The following is a 20709-nucleotide window of genomic DNA, read 5'->3' as shown; positions in this document are numbered from 1 at the left end:
TATTTACTCCAGAGTAGTTGTTTTTTTGACTTATGTTAATAATACACTTTTTAAAGAAGTACTGGTGTGTAAGTAACAACATGAAAATATATTTGCCACACTCTTAAGAATATTAATGCTTTTTCCATAAAGTGTACTACCGAGCTGGAGGTACCTCATAACAATCAATTTTTTTTAAAGGCAAATATTGTTCATTTTGGCTTTCACTTACAAACACTTTTCAAAGAAATTATTATGTAAGTAAGGTTCTGAAACTGAAAATATTCAATAACATTCATTGTAGAAAGTGACATCTACAACTTGACTTAAATTTTTAGATCCATTTAAATGAAAAATGTGAAACACTTACGAAAATTAGTAAAAGAATTCTTCTTCTTCTTCTTTCGTTTTGGCCATCTTAGGACCATGTTAATTCGCTTCAGCTTTGTTTCTTCTGGTCTTTTTCTTTCCCAATATTCATTCATTCTTATACTTCGCAACCTTCTTCGTTCTTCTATCCAAGATGACTTTGTTCTGGGTGTTGTTCTGTCCTTGAAAGCTCGAAGGCCTGAATTTTCAATTTAAAAATCACCCTGTTGTAATATCTTTGGTTCCTGTGTTCTCATTTCTCCCAGATCTCTTTGCATCTCTTGCATCCATCATACTTTGGTTTTCTTGTTCATCAGAAATTGTGTGATTTACCTTGTTAACCTCTCCTGGTCCATTCCGAGGATGTGTCCGAAGAACACGCTCCTTTTCCTGATGACGTCAGAAATTTTTTCTACCTCGGTATAAAGTTCCTGGTTGGCTCAGTTTCTAAATTGACCATCTTCTGTTCTTTGAGTTCCTAACATTCTCCTGAGAATCTTTTGTTCTATCAGTTCTACCCTCTCGAACACTCCGGTTCTTGCTAAGTTGAGAGCTTCTGCTGCATATAGAGCTTCAGGGCGAATCACTGTTTGGTAATGTTTCAATTTTGCATTTACCGAAATCCTCTTCTTATTGTAGGTATTGATAGTTTATATGCTAAGTTCATTTTGTTTATTTGTGCTCCCATTGCTTCTTGTTCAATGTCTATCCATTCTCCAAGGTATTTGAAACTCTCCACCTTCTGAAATTTACCTCCTTCTATTGTCATCCATCTCGCTGTCACGATGTTTGCCATATATTGTGTCTTCTCGATAGAGATCTGTAGGCCTGTCTATCTCTGCAGTTCTGTGGTTTGGTTAACTGCCTCTTCTAGTGATCTGGACAAGATTACAATGTCATCTGTGAATGCTAGACAACTTACCTGTACTCCTTTATTCTTACACCCTCCCAGTTGTATACACCCAGTCCTTTCATTCCTCGTCACCACTCTCTGATCTCCTTATCGAGGACACAGAGAGCAAAGGGGAGAGTCCGTCTCCCTGTCTCACCCCCGTTTTAATCTTAAAGGCCTCCGACAGTTTTCCTCTAAACTTGACCATGAATGTTGTGTTGCTTAGGATCTGTTTAACCTGTTCACTGGATTTTCTATCAAAACTCATCTCCCTAAAATTTGGAATGGTGCATGTCTGTCTGCAGAATTGTAGGCTTTCTTGAAGTCTATGAATGTAAGCACGAAGTTTTTGCTCCTCTGTTTTTGATAAGCGATTATCAGTTTAAGATTCAGGATCTGTTCTGCACATGATCCCTCCTTTCTGAAGCCTCATTGGTACTCATCAATTTGTGGATTTAGTTGTTCTTTCACTCTATTTAGCAGTGCATTTGAGAATACCTTACAGTTTATAGGTATTAAAGAAATTCCCCTGTAGTTCCCAGGTTCCATCTTATCACCTTTCTTGTGAATAGGATGTATTAGTGCCAATGTCTGACCTTCTGGAAGTTGCTCTTCTTCGCAGATTTTTCATATGATTTGTGTTAGTTCTATGATCACATTCTCATTCGCATGCTTTAAGAGTTTTGCTTTGTTATTTTTCAAGATTCTTATAATGTTCTTAACCTCTTCTATAGTTGGTGGTTCCGAGTTGGGGTTTGGTTCTTTCTCATTGTAATTGAATGTCTCGGATGGCGCTTCACAATTCTGGAGGTCTTCAAAGTATTCCACCAAGATATGACTGTTTTTCATGGCTCCATACACTGTCTTTCCTTCTTTATTCTTAAAGCTGAGGTTTGGAACATCATAGCTACTTAAGTTGGTCTTGGATGGTCTATAGAAGTCTCACCTGTTATCCTTCTGGAAGTCTTTTTCTATTTGAGTTAAATGTTCTTGAAAATATTTCCTCTTGAGATTTCTGATAGTTTTAGCAGTGGTTTCCATTACTTCTTGAAAGTTCTTTAGATTTCTGGTGTTTTATGAGAGCACCAATCAATCCACACTTTCCAATGCTTTTCAATTGCTTTATCTCCTTCTACCGACCACCGTGCATGTTTCTTCCTCTTCTCCAGGCAAACTGTTTCCTTTGCACCGGTCAATCAGTGCATCTTTCAACTGTTCCCAACCTTGATAGTTCTTCTGATTCAAGCTCACCTTAAAATCTTTGCTAGCTGTAAGTTTCTCAGTATCATACTTCACAATACGTGTAGTGATTTTAGTCTCTTGGTAGAATACTGATTTTTATTTTGGATAGAAAGTGACCTGAGTCTAAATTTGCACCCCTGAGGACTTTGACATTTTGAATTTCCTCCTCTGCATGTCTTGGTATCGCTACATGGTCAAGCTGAAACTCTCCTAGTGATGGATTGGGAGATACCCACGTTTTCTGTTTTCTTGGAAGGCGTTTAAATGCCACTGATTCCTTTATCAGGTAAAAGGTCTTACAAATTTCCACTAGTCGTTCGCCATTTCAATTAGTCCTGTTGTGGGCTGGATAGTTGCCAATTATGTTTCTAAACTTCCTCTCTCTCCCTAACTGAGCACTGAAGGTTCCAAGTAGTATGATAACATTCTTAGTTGGAATCTTGGATAGTATTGCCTCCAGATCTTTCCAAAATTCTTCTCCTTTCTCTGGGTCGGTTCTATTAACATCATTTGTGGGAGCATGTACATTGACCAAGGTATAAACCTTATTAGCTCCCCTAAAGGCAAGTGTGGAAAGTCTACTGTTTCTGGATCTGAAGTCAGTGATGGCTCCCAGGAGTTTTGAGGAGTGAGTTAACATTGAAGGTAGCAAAGTATGACACTTTCTTACTTTTCAATCTCTTGCATGCTGGTGTGAGCTCCCCAGAATCCGTTGGCTCACTAATGTTGTCATTGACAATGGTGGACTGGTTACCACCTGGGGTAGTGCTTTCTATAATTGAACTTGCCATCATGCTGAATCGAATAATTTATGTTGGGGTCAACACCCAGGCATTCACAGGGTTACAACTGGGGTAATTAGCCTCAGAGGTGCCTTGAGATGTGGCCTGGCTTCTCTTTTATGGCTTATTTGGGTTCTAACCCTCCTCCTTTATCCAGGTTTGGGACACGCAGCAGCATTTACATGTTACTCAATCCACCCATTAGTACTGCAGGAGAATTAATTAGAAACAATAATATTTTTTGAGCAGTCTACCTGACTAGATTACAATATTTTCAAATGATGGGCATGAAGTCCCCACTCCCCATCCTATATTTCAAGGATTAATTCAGTGACTGATTCTCCTTGAAGATGGCTGTATGGTTATCAACCAAAATATCAGAAGAAGAAAACTGCTGTTCCAGATGCATGCTTGAAAGACAATTTAAAATTATATCTGTGGGAAAACAAGAAACACTGATACACACTTTGCAATGTATCCTGTGATACATAATTGGCATCTGTGATATTTTTGTTTGGGTGTTTTAGCTGTACATGTTGTTTGTGTGTTTTATTATTTAGTTCATGTGGGCAGCACCTTACACTTGTGGAAAAGATGATCCACTGAGAGGGGCAATGGTTTGAATTGGTGTGGTGCTGATTGCGAACCTATTGAATATTGCAATAGTAGTGTTTAGCTTTGTGCAATGACATCAACACAACTATTGTTATTATTTTCTCAATGTGAACATTCTGTTCGTTACTCGAATGTTTGAGCTTCCCCACACTTTTACCCCATACCGCAAGTGCAGTTCAAAAAATCCATGGTATTAGGTGCACAAAAGCTGAAAGCATATGGTGATAAGTTGCTTCAATAATGCATATGACAGAAGTGAATCTCTTATACATATTGTTAATATGGTTTCTCCATTTTAGCCAATTATACACAGTAATACCTACTGACCTAGTACATTCTACTTCCTCTAGACTTATTTTAACCAGCTTGACATCTACGTGCTGAGACTTTTCTTTGCTTCCGAACAGAGCAGACAGGTTTTTTCTCACATTTATAATTAGTTCATTTTCCATGAGCCACTGTGTTGAGATGTTTGCAGAAATATGAGCTCTTCACTCAAGCTGTTACACATTCTTTGTTGTCATGTCGCCTGCATAAAATAAATTTGCTTCTCTTTCTCTTTCACACCTACGTCTTTTATAAACAGATTAACATGAGACCAGTGGAAAATGTTATACACCTAAATCAGTGTGAGGGAGTCATTTGACTCCTAATGAAATTTGCATTGAAAATCCACAACATGGGTAAAGAAAGATTTATTTTCCATTTATTTATATTTCAATCAGAGCCTTATCTCAAAGTTATATCTCTTTTTTTTATGCACTTCAGGCGGATGTTGTCAATCTTGTTTCCTTTCAACATTCCAATTCAACACTTCTTTTGCACTTTTGACCTGCCTGGTCCTACAGACACTTCTCTGTTTGACTCGTCTTCCTCCTTCTGTACTGCTCTTTTTTGTTTCTGCTCAAGAGTTCATTTATCACCCGAAGAATGAATGCTTCTCTCTACAGGTTACTTTATTGTACACAATCCACGAATTTATTGCTGTTATGTCTGGGATTATACAGGGTTATAAATACAAAATCAAATAGGGGTAATGCAGGAGTAGGTTTAATAATAAATAGGAATGCGGGTAAGCTACTACAAACAGCATAGTGAATGCATTATTGTGGCCAAAATAGATACAAAGTCCACATCTACTGAAGCTCACATCTATCACAGTAGTACAAGTTTGTATGCCAACTAGCTCCGCAGATGACAAAGAGATTGATGAAATGTATGATGAGATAAAAGAAATTATTCAAATAGTGAAGGGAGACGAAAATTTAATAGTCATGGGTGACTGGAACTTGATAGAAGGAAAAAGAAGAGAAGGAAACGTAGTAGGTGAATATAGAATGGGACTAAGGAATGAAAGAGGGAGCCGCCTGGTAGAATTTTGCTCAGAGCATAACTTAATCATAGCTAACACTTGGTTCAAGAATCATGACAGAAGGTTGTATATATGGAAGAATCCTGGGGATACTAGAACGTTTCAGATGGATTGTATAATGGTAAGACAGAGATTCAGGAACCAGGTTTTAAATTGTAAGACATTTCCAGGGGCAGATGTGGACTCTGACCACAATCTAATGGTTATGAACTGTAGATTAAAACTGAAGAAACTGCAAAAAGGTGAGAATTTAAGGAGATGGGACCTGGATAAACTGACAGAACCAGAGGTTGTACAGAGTTTCAGGGAGAGCATAAGGGAACAATTGACAGGAATGGAGGAAAGAAATACAGTAGAAGAAGAATGGGTAGCTTTGAGAGATGAAATAGTGAAGGCAGGAGAGGATCAAGTAGGTAAGAAGACGAGGGCTAATAGAAATCCTTGGATAACAGAAGAGATACTGAATTTAATTGATGAAAGGAGAAAATACAAAAATGCAGTAAATGAAGCAGGCAAAAATGAATACAAACGTCTCAAAAATGGGATCGACAGGAAGTGCAAAATGGCTAAGCAGGGATGACTAGAGGACAAATGTAAAGCCCTCGGCACACGGACCGTGCATCCGAACGTTGAGCGTGCCGAGTTTCTGACGTCATAGCGTGGAATAGCACGTTCCGGAGTCTTTCCGAACGTGCAGAGCAATATCTGGCATGTCAGATATCCTGAGCGTTGACCAATCAGATGGCACAATGCCACCTACGTCACACGCACGCCAGCTCCCTTCATCATTGATCTGTGAGGTGCCATATTGTCATTCAGTTCAAGCTTACACGTATATATGTCGTTTCTGAGCAGCAGCAAATGGAGAATCATTCGAAAACCTGTTGTTAACTGCGTGATTCGTTGCAAGAAAATAATGAGAGACATCATATTCGTGGCAAAAGAATTATTGTAACTTGCATATTATGAGAGTGTATCATTTGAAGGTAGGACACACTGAGGATCCATGAAAAACACATTGTTCTTGGTACAATTTGTTATAATTAAATTTCAATTTGTAACATAGATACGATTAAACCTTTCAGCAAAGGCTACATCTTATAAGAGGGCTCTAATGAAGCAATTTAGCGTAGTGAGTAGCATTGATGATTGTGAAACAAACTATAGATGTATGAATGGTTTGTATCTCGCTAAATCTAAATATTTTTTTCATAATATTCGCGTATATAATAGGTTCTGATGCTTTATTGTTAGTTTAATGTAAGTACATACTACAGTATTTGATGTTATGTAAATATAAGTTCACCTTTTTTTGAGGAGTGAGTTTGTCCGATTGGCTTAATCTACAGGACAGCTTGCGCTACTTGTATAAAAATATTTTGTTCCTTTTTGTTTTGAGTTTCGTGATTTACATGTTGTAAAGTTTCTGCTACTGGGTAGGAACAGTGATCAAGTACGAATGACTTTAGGGTTTTACTAAAATGTGGGGAAGATAAAATAGTGTTATGTGGAGAACTAATGCAAATTTGTGTCCCACTGTTTGTAATGGAACTTTTATAAGCCTGTGTCCTTATTGATTGGACACGGTACTTTCCTTTTTGTCTTAAAGCATCTACAGGGATATTGAAGTTTTTATTTGTGTATATTACATATAGAACAACGTGACTAGGATATGAACAATGGAGGAAATGTGCATTTTAATAGAGCTAACGTGGGAATTTTACGCAGGGTGTTGAGTAAACAGTGTGATTTACGAACTAGAAACATCCCACAACTGCCGCTGGAGTGCGATGCGATCGCGTATAGCACGTTGGGGCCCACGTACCGTATGCACGAGTCGCATCGTTCCTGAGCGTTCAGCAGCACGTTGAACTCGGCACGCTCAACATTAACGTTCGACAGGACGGTCCGTGTGCCGACAGCTTAAGGATGTAGAGGTGCAGATCACACGGGGTAAGATAGATACTGCCTACAGGAAAATTAGATACCTTTGCAGAAAAGAGAACCACTTGCATGAATATCAAGAGCTCAGATGGAAACCCAGTTCTATGCAAAGAAGGGAAAGCAGAAAGGTTGAAGGAGTATATAGAGGGTTTATACAAAGGCGATGTTCTTGAGGATAATATTATAGAAATGGAAGAGAATGTAGATGAAGATTAAATTGGAGATATGATACTGCGTGAAGAGTTTGACACAGGAATGAAAGACCTGAGTCAAAACAAGGCCCCAGGAGTAGACAACATACCATTAGAACTACTGACATCCTTGGGAGAGCCAGGCCTAACAAAACTCTACCATCTTGTGAGCAAGATGTATGGGACAGGCGAAATACCCCCAGAGTTCAAGAAGAATACAATAATTCCAATCCCAAAGAAAGCAGGTGTTGATAGATGTGAAAATTATCGAACTATCAGTTTAATAAGTCACGGCTGCAAAATACTAACACAAATTTTTTACAGACGAATCGAAAAATTGGTCGAAGCCGACCTTGGGGAAGATCAGTTTGGATTCCGTGGAAATGTTGGAACACGTGAGGCAATACTGACCCTATGACTTATCTTAGAAAATAGATTAAGGAAAGGCAAACCTACATTTCTAGCATTTGTAGACTTAGAGAAAGCTTTTGACAATGTTGACTGGAACACTCTCTTTCAAATTCTGAAGGTGGTAGGGGTAAAATACAGGGAGCGAAAGGCTATTTACAATTTGTACAGAAACCATAAGGCAGTTATATGAGTCGAGGGACATCAAAGGGAATCACTGGTTGGGAAGGGAGTGAGACAAGGTTGTAGCCTATCCCCGATGTTATTCAATCTGTATATTGAGCAAGCAGTAAAGGAAACAAAAGAAAAATTTGGAGTAGGTATTAAAATCCAGGGAGAAGAAATACAAACTTTGAGGTTCGCCGATGACATTGTAATTCTGTCAGAGACAGGAAAGGACTTGGAAGAGCAGTAGAACGGAATGGACAGTGTCTTGAAAGGAGGATATAAGATGAACATCAACAAAAGCAAAACGACGATAATGGAATGAAGTCGAATTAAGTCGGGTGATGCTGAGGGAACTACGATTAGGAAATGAGACACTTAAAGTAGTAAAGGTGGTTTGCTATTTGGGGAGCAAAATAACTAATGATGGTCGAAGTAGAGAGGATATAAAATGTAGACTGGCAATGGCAAGGAAAGCGTTTCTGAAGAAGAGGAATTTGTTAACATCGAGTATAGATTTAAGTGTCAGGAAGTTGTTTCTGAAAGTATTTGTATGGAGTGTAGCTATGCATGGAAGTGAAACATGGACGATAAATAGTTTGGACAAGAAGAGAATAGAAGCTTTCGAAATGTGGTGCTACAGAAGAATGCTGAAGATTAGATGGGTAGATCACGTAACTAATGATGAGGTATTGAATAGAATTGGAGAGAAGAGAAATTTGTGGCACAACTTGACTAGAAGAAGGGATTGGTTGGTAGGGCATATTCTGAGGCATCAAGGGATCACCAATTTGATATTGGAGGGCAGCGTGGAGGGTAAAAATTGTAGGGGGAGATCAAGAGATGAATACAGTACACAGATTCAGAAGGATGTAGGTTGCAGTAGGTACTGGGAGATGAAGAAGCTTGCACGGGATAGAGTAGCATCAAACCAGTCTCTGGACTGAAGACCACAACAAACAACATGTCTGGGATATTGTTACAGACATGCATAAGCCATCTCCTGTAAGCAACCTTCATAAAATATTTGTGAATCATTTGATCAACAACATCCCCATCCCACTTTGTGGAATTGCAGAAGGTAACGCTTTCTTCTTCCCTTCTTTGCTCACTGCTACTTCAAAATCTACTGAGCTGAGAGTAATGATGTTCTTCTTCCCTTGGTACACTGTCAGGGTGCTGCTCTTGTTTGTAGTCTCATTCAAGATGACAGTGAAATGTAAGCCAGAATTGTTCTTTACACAGCTGGGGATTTATTTGTCAATTCTGTTCATTACTCTCACTAATGACATATTCTTCTGCCCATGTTCTTTACAAGCTGATGGGCTGTGAAGATGATATGTCTGTTGTCATGTCCCTTCTTTGGTTTTGAAATAGCTCCTTGAGGAGGAATCTAATAAGTTTGCAGAATTTGTCCATTATTATTTCATGCCTGCTAAAATTAAGCTTGTAACAATGCTATAAAAGATCATCCAATGACATCACCTTTAGCATAAAAAGCTACTCTGGCTTACATGATAACAATCATAGTCTCCAATTCTTCCAACGATACGGACCAAGCAGTGTCTTTTTTTTTTTTCCACTCTGAGCATTTGGTTCTTAAAACAGCATCAGTTCACGGAAAAGAAGCTGGAAGGCACAGATGATAGAGTCATTCAATTGGTGACAGTCATATGAAGTGAGCCTTCCTCTCTCCTTCAGGTGTTCAAAGAGCTCTTCTCCCTAGAGATGGCATGTTAGTGAATTTCCATTCCATCCCTGGTTGCCACCCTCAGTGTTGCACCAGGCGACTCCTGATACCTGACTTCTGACGACTGTTGTGGAAACAACTGACATGGGGAGACATCTACTGATGGTAACTCAGTTTCAGTCCCACTTTTTTCATTGTGAGCTGGCTTTGGTAGATGACTACCATAGTATCCAAAAAGGCAATTTCTGATTCAACATTTGGGTTCTCCAGAATACACAAAATTTCTTTAATAGTAAGACTAAATTGACACAATGTAATTCAAAACGCCTGTTACAGGCCAGAAAAGCAGTATCTGAGTGATGTGTGGCTACAGCAACATGGAAAGGACAGACTGCTAGTCACAACATAGAAGAGGCATTGAGATTGCAGACAGGCACAATGGAAAAAGGCTGCTAAAGTATTAAGCTTCCTGACAAAGTCCTTCTTCCAAAATAGAAAACAAACACATGGCCACTGTCTCTGAGTACTGGGCAGTTGGGATCCAGTGCCTGAAGACAATGGTCATGTGTGTATGAGTTGTGGTTGGGTGAATGTATGGGTGTTTTCTATTTTAGCAGTCTTTTTCATCATGCCTGTTTGTTACTCTACACCTGCTCTATGTGGTGAGTAGCAATCTATCTTTTCCATATTGTTGTTTACCATCCAGGATTTTCCACTGCGGATGAGTAACTACACAACATACAATGAAAAGTTACGTTACAACGTCCAACATGAAACCTTCCCACAATGCATATATCACCTTTTGAGGTAGCAACTGTTGATGAAAGCAAAATGCAAGGCACCTTTGCAATTATGAGAACAGCAATACTGTAAAAATCAGTTATGCCACGAGTCAACTGATTCCTCTCGTTGTTCTAGGTAGGCCTGTTTTTCATGAAATTTGCAAGAAATCGAGAAATTGTCAGCAAACTGCAGCAGGGTACACCTTTCTCAAAAGCAGAACTGAGAAAAAGGCACAAAGTTTGATATTAAAATGTAATTCATTACATGACATTCCAGAAATAAAAGTTGAAATATGCCTTCTGATCCATTTGCCGTTGCAGGGAAATACGGAAGCGTCCGATCCCGCCCGTCTGCTTTGACCCATGACGTCACAAATATGGCGGAAACGACCATAAACCACTATTCCAATATGGCGCATATAAAGTCGGTACGTACACATTATGAGAACGAAAATACATCGAAAAACAAACACACACACTTTCCACAAAAAGCCTAATGACACTAATGGGACAAGCGCGGGGAATGGGGTGTTTTTGGGTGGGGGCAAACTAAATATAAACAAATTTAGACACCCACCCCCATACAAACCACACAAAACGACGAAAAAAAAACCATCATCACAAAACTCCACAAATATCACTAAACACAATATCATATGGAATCGGACACTTCCCTTGACCTATATAGCTCAACAGTAGCTCCCGATCCCATAAGTTAGGACCAAACACTTCCCTTGGCCTATATAGCTCAAAAACATCTCACGATACCAATATCAACATACACAGCCACACACTGGGATCGAACACTTCCCTTGACCTGCGCACTGTTAATTTTATCCGTCATATCCATTGGTGAACAAACAACAACAGCTTAATTTTACTAAAATTACCACACGATGTACAGCGAACAACACTAAATTAACCTTCACACAAAATCGTTAACTCACTGAAATGAATTACACTACAAACACAGCCGACACTCGAACAATTCTGGATAATGAGCTAAAGCAAACTGGGGCCATTACACCACACAAACGAAAACCCTGAATATAGCACCAGAGAGAACAACAAACCACAACACGACGAAATCTACAAACACTCACAAACCTAACTCCGCGCCGTCATGACATCACACACGATAACACCCTTACGTCACGGGTCAAAGCAGACGCGTGGGATCGGACGCTTCTGTCGACCCCATTGCAGTATGGCAATCCATATCTGTATCTGATAACTTTGTTTCTGAGTGGCATGAGTTCCATATTGGCATATACTATTTCCTGTTGCTTAGGCAAGACTCTATTCACTCGCCTCTTCAATGGCAAACTCCATAATTTTCCAGTTTTTGCAGAACTGTTTCCTGGGCAATGATACCGATTCCTTTGAAATGATCCAGAAATACTGCATATATATGCCTACAACATTTTCCCCATGTGATGACTGTATTCTGTAGATTTGTCCTTTCTAAACCATGTTTGTCAAGATAAATGACAAATCTATCAAATGTTTCCAGGATCTTTGAGAAGCCTAACAATTCATCAGCCAAATCTTGGCCTTTAGTTTTTGAACAGTTACTCTGTCACTTTTGTGTTACTTTCAAGAATATGAAAACGTATGAGTTTATTGATACCTTAGTGCCTTTCTTTATAGGATAGTTTCTTTCCTGTTTTAAGATCTCTAACACATGTACATTGGCCTAATTATCACTAGGAGTGTTAGTTACTTTTCTATCTGTAAACACTGTGTTGTCTGTTTTCAATGACCTGTTATTTTCTTCTTTGTTTGGTCTCTTTTTACCAGCACTGATTACATTCCAAGATGACTTACATATCATTTTTTGACTTCACTATGATGGTATGTTTTTCAATATTTTGGTGTATTTTGTTTTGTTACATTTCATAGTTCTCAGTATTGCCCAGCCATCTCAATTCCTGTAGCTACCTATGGTGTTCTAGTATTTCAGTGGAGTGTACTCATTTTGTTTGCAATTTGCTGATAGTGACAAAAAATGCCAACATTTTTCCAAAGAACAAAACACCAGTAATTTTGTAACTTTCTAGTAAAATGTGATCTTACTCCTTATTTATGTGACAAGCAGAATGTATTTCTCATGCAAGAGTTAAACATGTCTGACTGAACTTCATATACAAACACATGTTGATCATATCCACATTTACACCATGAATACAAATGCATCCTATTCTGAGCTACTTGTCTCCCACAGTTGCACACATATAAAACTGTTTGCTCCAACTGGACAACATGTTTATGGCGGCCTACAGGAATCATTAAAATAGAAACAACGAAAAATCTGTCATTGAACTCATATCTATTGTTTTGTATACTTTTTTACTGAAAGATTATCAGAGTAGTTCACTCCTTTCTAAGCCAAAGACAGATTCACCGATGACATTGTAGATAATATTTAAAACTGCCATTGCACTCTTTAATGTCTCCATTGGACAGAAATGAAACGAGCTGCCCATCACATTTCATTTCATGAGAGGGGGAAATCGAGAACATTAAATTTGGGGATCTATTTTCACTGGACAAGACTGAGCGGAAGGAAGTGTGCAGCCAAGCGTTAACCTTAAGTCATTTCGGGAAGCAATATATTAATCATAATGTTTCACTCCTGCTGAATGTCGGTTGAGTGCCTTAATAATGCGTCTGATAGTTCGGTATGTCAATGGAGTGAAAGTATCCTCTATTATTGGCGTTTCTACTAGCCTATTTCTTGATTCTTTTCATGAGTGTAACACATTTATCTAAATTATGGATTAACACAAAATGTTACCCTAAGAGGACATCAGTGAAATATAGTACACAGAGTACTTCGACAACTGTATCCAAAGCATACGTTTTAGAAGGGCAAGTACCACATGTAGGACATCACCTAATCTGGTCTGTAAACAATATTATAAAACTACAGAGAAAATTCATATAAATATTACCACAAACTATGAAAAACTGCCATACGACACTTCAACTAACCATTGCACAGTGATAATTAAGCCACCACACAGAAGAAATGTTTCGTACAATCCTAATACTCTGAAGCAAAACCCACCCGCACTTTAATACTACAGCAAGTATACAATATACGTAATTACCTTCACTGTTTTGTGAGTGGATCGCTACTCATTTACCATCCTTAATATAAGAAACACGAATGACATAATGAAAATATCTAGGTAGCAAAATTAATTTGGGTCTACAAATTCTGAGGTGTCAAAATCAGTTGCGCAGTTCATAATTCACGTCACATTAAACTCTAACAACTGCTCCGCGTACACACGTCCTCGTATGTTTGTTTACTTTACGCCACACAAGAAACAATACACTAACCACAACAGTATTTCAACAGTGTATCACAATATCAGTACACAAATACAGTATCGATCTATCGACTAAAGGACTGTCCAACACAACGATGTGCTTGCACAAATATGTGTGCACATGAGGTCTGTGCAGACGGATTGTAGGGTGTGGAGAGAACATTTGCGCAGAGTGAGATCTCCACAAACATGTAAGTTGGAGTTGGAGGTTTGAGCAAAACCACTCAAATCTGCCGGTGTGGGTCACATTATGCGCAGAGAGAAGCATTGAACAAGGAGGGGACACTTATACATCGTCTCGTTTTTTATATTGAGTGATTGAAAGTCTTAAAATTTGTTTGAGTTTCCTAGTAAACAAGTGGGTTTCATCGCATTGTGTTTCTTATTACAACTTCTGCTATGTCTTGCACTCTGAATTGCATTGTAAATACGTTGGGCGAATTCTGCTTGATTTCTGCTCGCGTCTATAGTATTGGGCCGAGTATAAGATTCCATACTTGTTTTTGTTTCGTATGAGACAGAAGCTTATTCAACGCATGGTGCTCTGTGGGTTTATGCATATAAGTTACTGCTTACGAACCCTTGTGCACTGCTCAATTATTGTTAGTATACAGTTTTTATTCAACTTTATTTTTGTTTGCATCCAGTTTCTGTATTTTCTCGCTTTTAATGGAGAACTCAGCGTCAGCAGCTTTTGACAGAATTGATATTCAATATTATTTCATCTTGTCATGAAGGGAATATGTAATTATGCTTTGAATGGCGTTTCTTTTTGCCACAAAGCGCCATGTGAAGAGTGCAGTTGTACTCGGAGGTGTGTGTGGCGATGATGACGGGCTGGAGTGTCCAGTGGAAACACTGCTGACAAGATTATTCAATCTTGGTACATACTTCGTCATGACTTGGGATGGAAACCACACCTTCCTCTGTTGACCCTGGCTGGTGCTGAACACAGGTAGCAACTTCAGCCCTGATGAGTGGATGCTGTGTAAGCACCCCGCAATGCTGACAGCAAATCTAAGGTTCCATCGATGATGGTGCTTGGGGTGGCACCTCGGCTCCACATGTGGCTGCTGTGACAGTGTGCAGAACCTGCTGTGTGGGATTCGATCTGTTGCTCCCTGGCGTGAGTTGGATGGCGGCTGGCGCTATAGTACTAACTCCTAGGAAGGGGACACAGTGCTGGTCATTGCAGGTTGACAGTGATGTGGCGCCAACCCTCAGGATGAACTTAGTGTTGGCAATGGCAGGGGCAGCCCAGTCTCAAACCCATGACTGCTGCTGGTGATGTCCAGTTGTCTTGCTGTCTGGTGTGGCCCTGATGTTGTATTGGTGCTGCTGGACTCTGACAATGGATATTATTCTGCCTCAAATTTCATACCTATTTATATCGCTCTGTGGCAATGCCACCTAGTCATTTCGCCCATAACAAGAGACTTGTCTTGGTATGGTGACATTGTCCGATCTGCTATGTTCATTACTGTTGTGCAATGCCATTTTCCGCAGAGTGCAGCTAGCCTTGTCCTTCAGTTCCCTTCTGTGTATGTTATTCTGATGTCACACTATGGCTACTGGTCTGCACCTGCTAATGCAATACTCATTATGGCTTTCTCACTACTTCTTCTTACTTTGCTAAAGACTTCTTACTTTGCTAGAAGACTGGGTGGCGACACTCCACTTCACCCCTCAATGGAGAAGACCCGGAACCTCGAGTCTTGCTTTGGCATAGTTCTCTACTGAAATTACGTTTACCATTAATCTATAAAACAAGTACATATTTCTAGAGTGGCTATTCTTAACTACTATACGATTCCTACATTAATCTTCAACATCGTAAATTTATTTTTCATCCCTCGCTTGGGGAATCCAATATACAGGAACCTGGATTACCCCTGGATTGGGCTTCTGTGTGGCTCATCGTTTCAAATACATAGAATCTAGGTAGAGCAAAATCAAAGTTTCTATGGCGATGGGAACTGCGACACTCAAGGTTACAGTTACTTGTCATCGACTATCCAGATACTGTTCCACACGTTGCAACAATTGCTCTGCAGTGATTTACATGTCCTCCAACTTAATGAATGGTCCAGGCCTGGTTTGAAGGGGTCGATAAGGACACACCTCTAGAGGTTTGTATGACCAATACAGCTGTGGCTGTGTTACAGTCAACAGAGTAATTCCCATCATAGTAACTGATAAATGAAATTTCAATCCCATAATATCATCTGTAGTCCTAGTGATCAACAATCCTCTGTTTTGTAACTCCAAGCATCTCAATCCCATGAGTTTCCCTTGCCCATAGCAACTATCAACAACTACTATGGAGGTGTATACTGAGTATATCCAATGCAAACACGCTCTGTTCTGGTTTGGTCACTTGTTTTTGCCCTTAACAATTACATGTGGCATGTGCTCCTACCCATTATAACCCTGTGAATCAGGCATATGGTGACTACACTGCTCTGCCATTGCTGGAGATCACCCTCGTTCTTAACCATATGTCGATCCCTGTTTTCCACCACTAGTAACAACCGAGCGGAGGTATCGGTTACAATAATTAGAATGCGAGGATTGTCGCTAACAGTACAGCTGAATACTGCATTGTCAGCGGCGTTGTCTTTGCCGGAGCGTCTAATGCACTTTGTTCGTCGTAATAATAATAATAACACTGTCATAAAACATTACACTCTTTTTTCCTCCGCGTTTTCTGTTGTTTCATTGTCCGTTATTTCCCACGGAGCATAAGCCATACCGCCAAGAGTAAAGTCAATAACAATAATGGTACGATCCACCGATTATACGCAAATGCACAACGCTTTATCGGCACAACTGCAATTTTATGCCTGATGACTAATGTCTCTCATTCGTATTATTAAAAAGCATACTTGACACTTATTAAGATTTTATTGGTTTGAACAGGTTTTATACATAGCGCGACACCAGCGATATCTGCTGTGGGTGCCACTTAGCCAGATGAAAGTAAGCAAGCCTTATAGGTCCTAGACTACAATAAAAATACAACAGTTTCAATGAGAAGGCTGTGCCTGTTTATTTATTAATAATTTGTCGAACCATGGTTCTATTTTTGACACACAAATCACCAAATCATTTTCTAGTTGATGCCTATTTCTTTTCTTAGTTTTAATATTCACCAACGCTAATTCACCAAGTTAGGAAGTGGCGAATGGCACTAATAATTTCAAAGCTTCCTTTGCCAGCTGTGGATAGTCTTCTTTTCTCTTCATCCAGGAGAAGTCAGTACTTTGTGAGCTAAATTCCATTTTAAGCATTCTGTCAGTTGGTAAATCTATAAATATTTCTTTCATCATCGTGCTCAGATCAACCAGTTGTACTGACATATCTAAAAAAGGATTTAGTATTCATCTATGACCGTTGTCAGCGCCAAATTTCATCTATGGAAAGTAACTTAACAGTTTCTCTTCCAAATTATGCAAGCTCTGTATCATGCAAGGAATGTGAGAACTTAGTACCACCGAATGGTCCATTGCAATTTCTTCGACAATCGTCTGAATACAAGGGAAATACACAAACATCATCTTTTGTAAAAACGTTGACCACAAAATAAGTTTTGCAAGGAATCCTTTGATTTTATCATTAGCTGTTATAACGTTTTTTTTTCTTTCCCTTGGAGGCTCTTGTTTAAAATATTTAGGTGGTTAAAAAGATCCGTGAGAAATGCTAATTTTAATAGCCAAACAGGGTCACAAAAGTAATTCGCATATCCAGATTTAGAATCTTGTAAGAAATATTAGCAATTCACCTTTCAGTTCCAGAACTCGTGGCAATACCTGTCCTTTGGAAAACCACCTGACCTCTGTGTGATAAAGGAGATTTTGATGGAGCGAACCCATGTCTTCACAAATGATCCTAAACAGCCGAGTTTGCAACACTTTACTTTTAACAGGGTTTACAACTTAAATACCTCTTCAGGCACATCATTTAAATCCGAAGTTAAAACCGTGGCTGCCAGAGCTTGTCGATGAAGAAAACAGCGAGTCCACGAAAAATTTGGCATTATTGATTTTAATTTAGTGACGAGCCCACTTTTACTGCCAGTCACAGTTTTAGCTCCAAATGGCGATACATTTTGTCCAATCAATCCCGGAGTTGCGAGTGCTTTCTAAAAACATGTCATACTGACACTAGCCATTAGTATTTGCAGGGAGTGCTTCGCAAAATAAAATGTTTTGCATGATACTTTCATCTGCTTCAAAGCGCACAAATATAGAAGTTAAGCACGATCTGAAACATCAGTACATTCATCAAACCGCAAAGCAAAATGTGGGCTCTTCTTTAATTTTTGACTAACTGTTCTCGAATGTCAACGGCCATATCGTTTATTCTGCATTCAATGGTGTTATCAGAAAGTGGTATGATTTTTAGCTTTTTTTCCTCTTGCTTACCTAACATAATTTCAACCAGTCCAGGGCTGCTGGCAAAATACGATTCTTCACATCTGTATGCAGCTTCCCTGCTTTAGCGACTCGGAATGCGACTCGGTAGCTAGCTAGTAACGCTTCCTTGTTGACACTGGATACCTAAAATCAGATAAAAAAATATTGTTAAATCAGAAAAACGAATAAAAATCAGAAACATTAATACCATTTTAAATCAACAAATAACGTTACTATTTTATTACCTGAATCGTAGTAGTTTGTTGCTGGTTAAGTGTTTTCAGTTTCCTTTCGAAGAAATCCGACGGTTTATCAGCTTCCTTGGAATGTTTAGTTGAGAGGTGATGTAGAAGCTTCGATGGTTTCATACTCTCACGTGACAATATTTCGCCGCAAATTACACATTGAGGTTTATTGTTCATGACAGTAAAACCATACCTCAGATAACTGTCGTCATAAAGTCTATTTTTTTTTTTCGATTTTGATTCGCCTCCGCCTCTGCCACCTGTACCAGACGTGGAGGGCTGTACAGATCTTTTAAGAAAGTTGTCCATTTTATGCTCGCTCAGAGCGAAGCATGAAGACAATAATCACGTCCGTACTTGCTGGCGTACTGGGACAACTGATTGTAGTGACCGAAAACGCGCGACAATACACCCCGCCGGCCCCTGCTCACCCCCACTCCTCTACCGCAGCAAAGAATATAATTATATCTCTGCCCTCAGAGCACTGCGACATCTTTTCATATTGCACTTGATTTCTCGATCACTATAGTATCAATAGAAAGAAAATTAAATAGGTTGTCTTTGAAAGTGCTGACACACTTTTACTATGGTTCTGGGGCTCGCCAGAATATTTTTATTTGGAAAGGGGTGGCGTATTCAAGAAGGTCGAAAAACACTGCTCCTCGCAACAAATCAACATTGACAACAGCCCTCCATAACAGAAATGTTTTCCCACTAAGACCCACTATACATTGTTGAAGGTCAATTGTGGCATGATGTTGAAGATTAAAGTCTAATCCTTCACTCATGTGAGACACCACTTCCACACATTGCCTAAACTTGGCCGTTTCAAACGAAAAATTCGTTATTAGTGACCCCAAGCGCCATATCTCACTACCTACTTCTCCATGTGACTTGTAACCTAGTGGGTTTCAACGTCTCCTCTCTATCAATTCTCTTGAGGCTACTGACAAAGGCACTCCTGTGTCCAACAGCACTCCTGTTGCTCTGCTTCCCGTAGCAATGCTTTATTTATCTCCTCACTCTGCATTAACTCATAAGTATGTACATATTACCTACCAAATATCACACCTAATATGGCACATTCCGCCTCTGCATTCGTTTTCACTGCATTTATCTTTACTGGGAGTTCCTTCCAGCGGCTTAGGCGTTCCCTCTTAAGTTTAAAGGGCACTTCTTACCATCAAGACCATCTCTCCTGCTACCCCTCCACCCCTGTTGTTGATCCATACCACCAAGAATACCACTTCCATTAAATTGTTGGAAGTCCACACTATCCTTATTACCTCTCCATGGCTGGTAGCACTGCCTCTGTACATATCTCACACATCCACAATTAAGACATTTTACATTTGATGCAAACTTTTTTTTTCGATCACTCACACCTGTTGACGCATAGATTATGCCATACTTCAGCACTAATCTAAGTGTTGCACAGAAATCTTTAGATGCCACAGTGTGCACCTCCTAGACATCTTTAGTGCCAAACCTCTCAGTAAAGCATCAAACTCATGTTGCTCCACTTCCTGTAGCAATGCTTTATTTATCTCCTCACGCTGCATTAACTCATAAGTATGTACAGCCAGTTTCATAATTCTATTTGCAAAGTCTTCTACTGCTTCATTATGCCCTTTGGAAAACACATTCAACTGTTCCTGGAAAAACCATGCACTGTTCTGTTACCTATTCCTTTGTTCTAATCCATGCATGAGTAGATCAAAACCTCTGTGGAGGGCCTCTGTGCACCATAACAACTTCGTTTCTCCTGTTAAATGTAACCTTGCTATCTGTAATAATTTCCTATTAGACCAACTCCCTATGTTGACCGATGACCTGAGTTCCTCCACAAACACTATCTTCAGACGACTTACCATAAAAGAGAAACAAGATTACCCACGGCCAGATCCACTCCCCGAGTCTGTGACTTAACACCTATATTTCCTACTTGTTATCCCCCATTCATTGCCTGAAATCACTTTGTCTGTCCTTAATTAAGCTAGCTGATTCATCAATGGCTGTATAGCATCGTCAATGGTAACATCTGGTCTCTCTGATTTTGCCACAGCTTACTCATTTTCACGACTCAGAATTAATATTCCAAAACAATACACAAATAATAATCCACACTATGTGGCTACCTGTACTAGCAACCCACTTACTTTGCCTTATCATAAGCTACCTGGACACTCTACATTGTCTAGCCATGTCCCCAAAATGATTACACATAAAGCAAGCAACTTCTACAGACTCAGCGCAAGGGGCAGGATATCCAAGCAAATT

At 39.4% G+C, this 20709-nt stretch overlaps 1 protein-coding gene across 1 annotated transcript in view; it reads right to left on the bottom strand.

Moving 5' to 3' along the window:
• Positions 1 to 13821, bottom strand: part of LOC126175963 (RNA-binding region-containing protein 3-like) — a 41786-nt gene extending 27965 nt beyond the window's left edge. Inside the window, exon 1 of the mRNA XM_049923051.1 lies at positions 13545 to 13821. The gene's annotated coding sequence lies outside the window, so the exon portion shown is untranslated. The remainder of the gene's footprint in view (positions 1 to 13544) is intronic.
• Between the last annotated feature and the right edge of the window lie 6888 nt (positions 13822 to 20709).

The sequence above is a fragment of the Schistocerca cancellata genome, chromosome 3 (genome assembly GCF_023864275.1).
Source record: "Schistocerca cancellata isolate TAMUIC-IGC-003103 chromosome 3, iqSchCanc2.1, whole genome shotgun sequence".
NCBI lineage: Eukaryota > Metazoa > Arthropoda > Insecta > Orthoptera > Acrididae > Schistocerca > Schistocerca cancellata.
The sequence above is the reverse complement of the archived record's forward strand: the minus strand, read 5'-3'. Positions and strand labels throughout refer to the sequence as shown.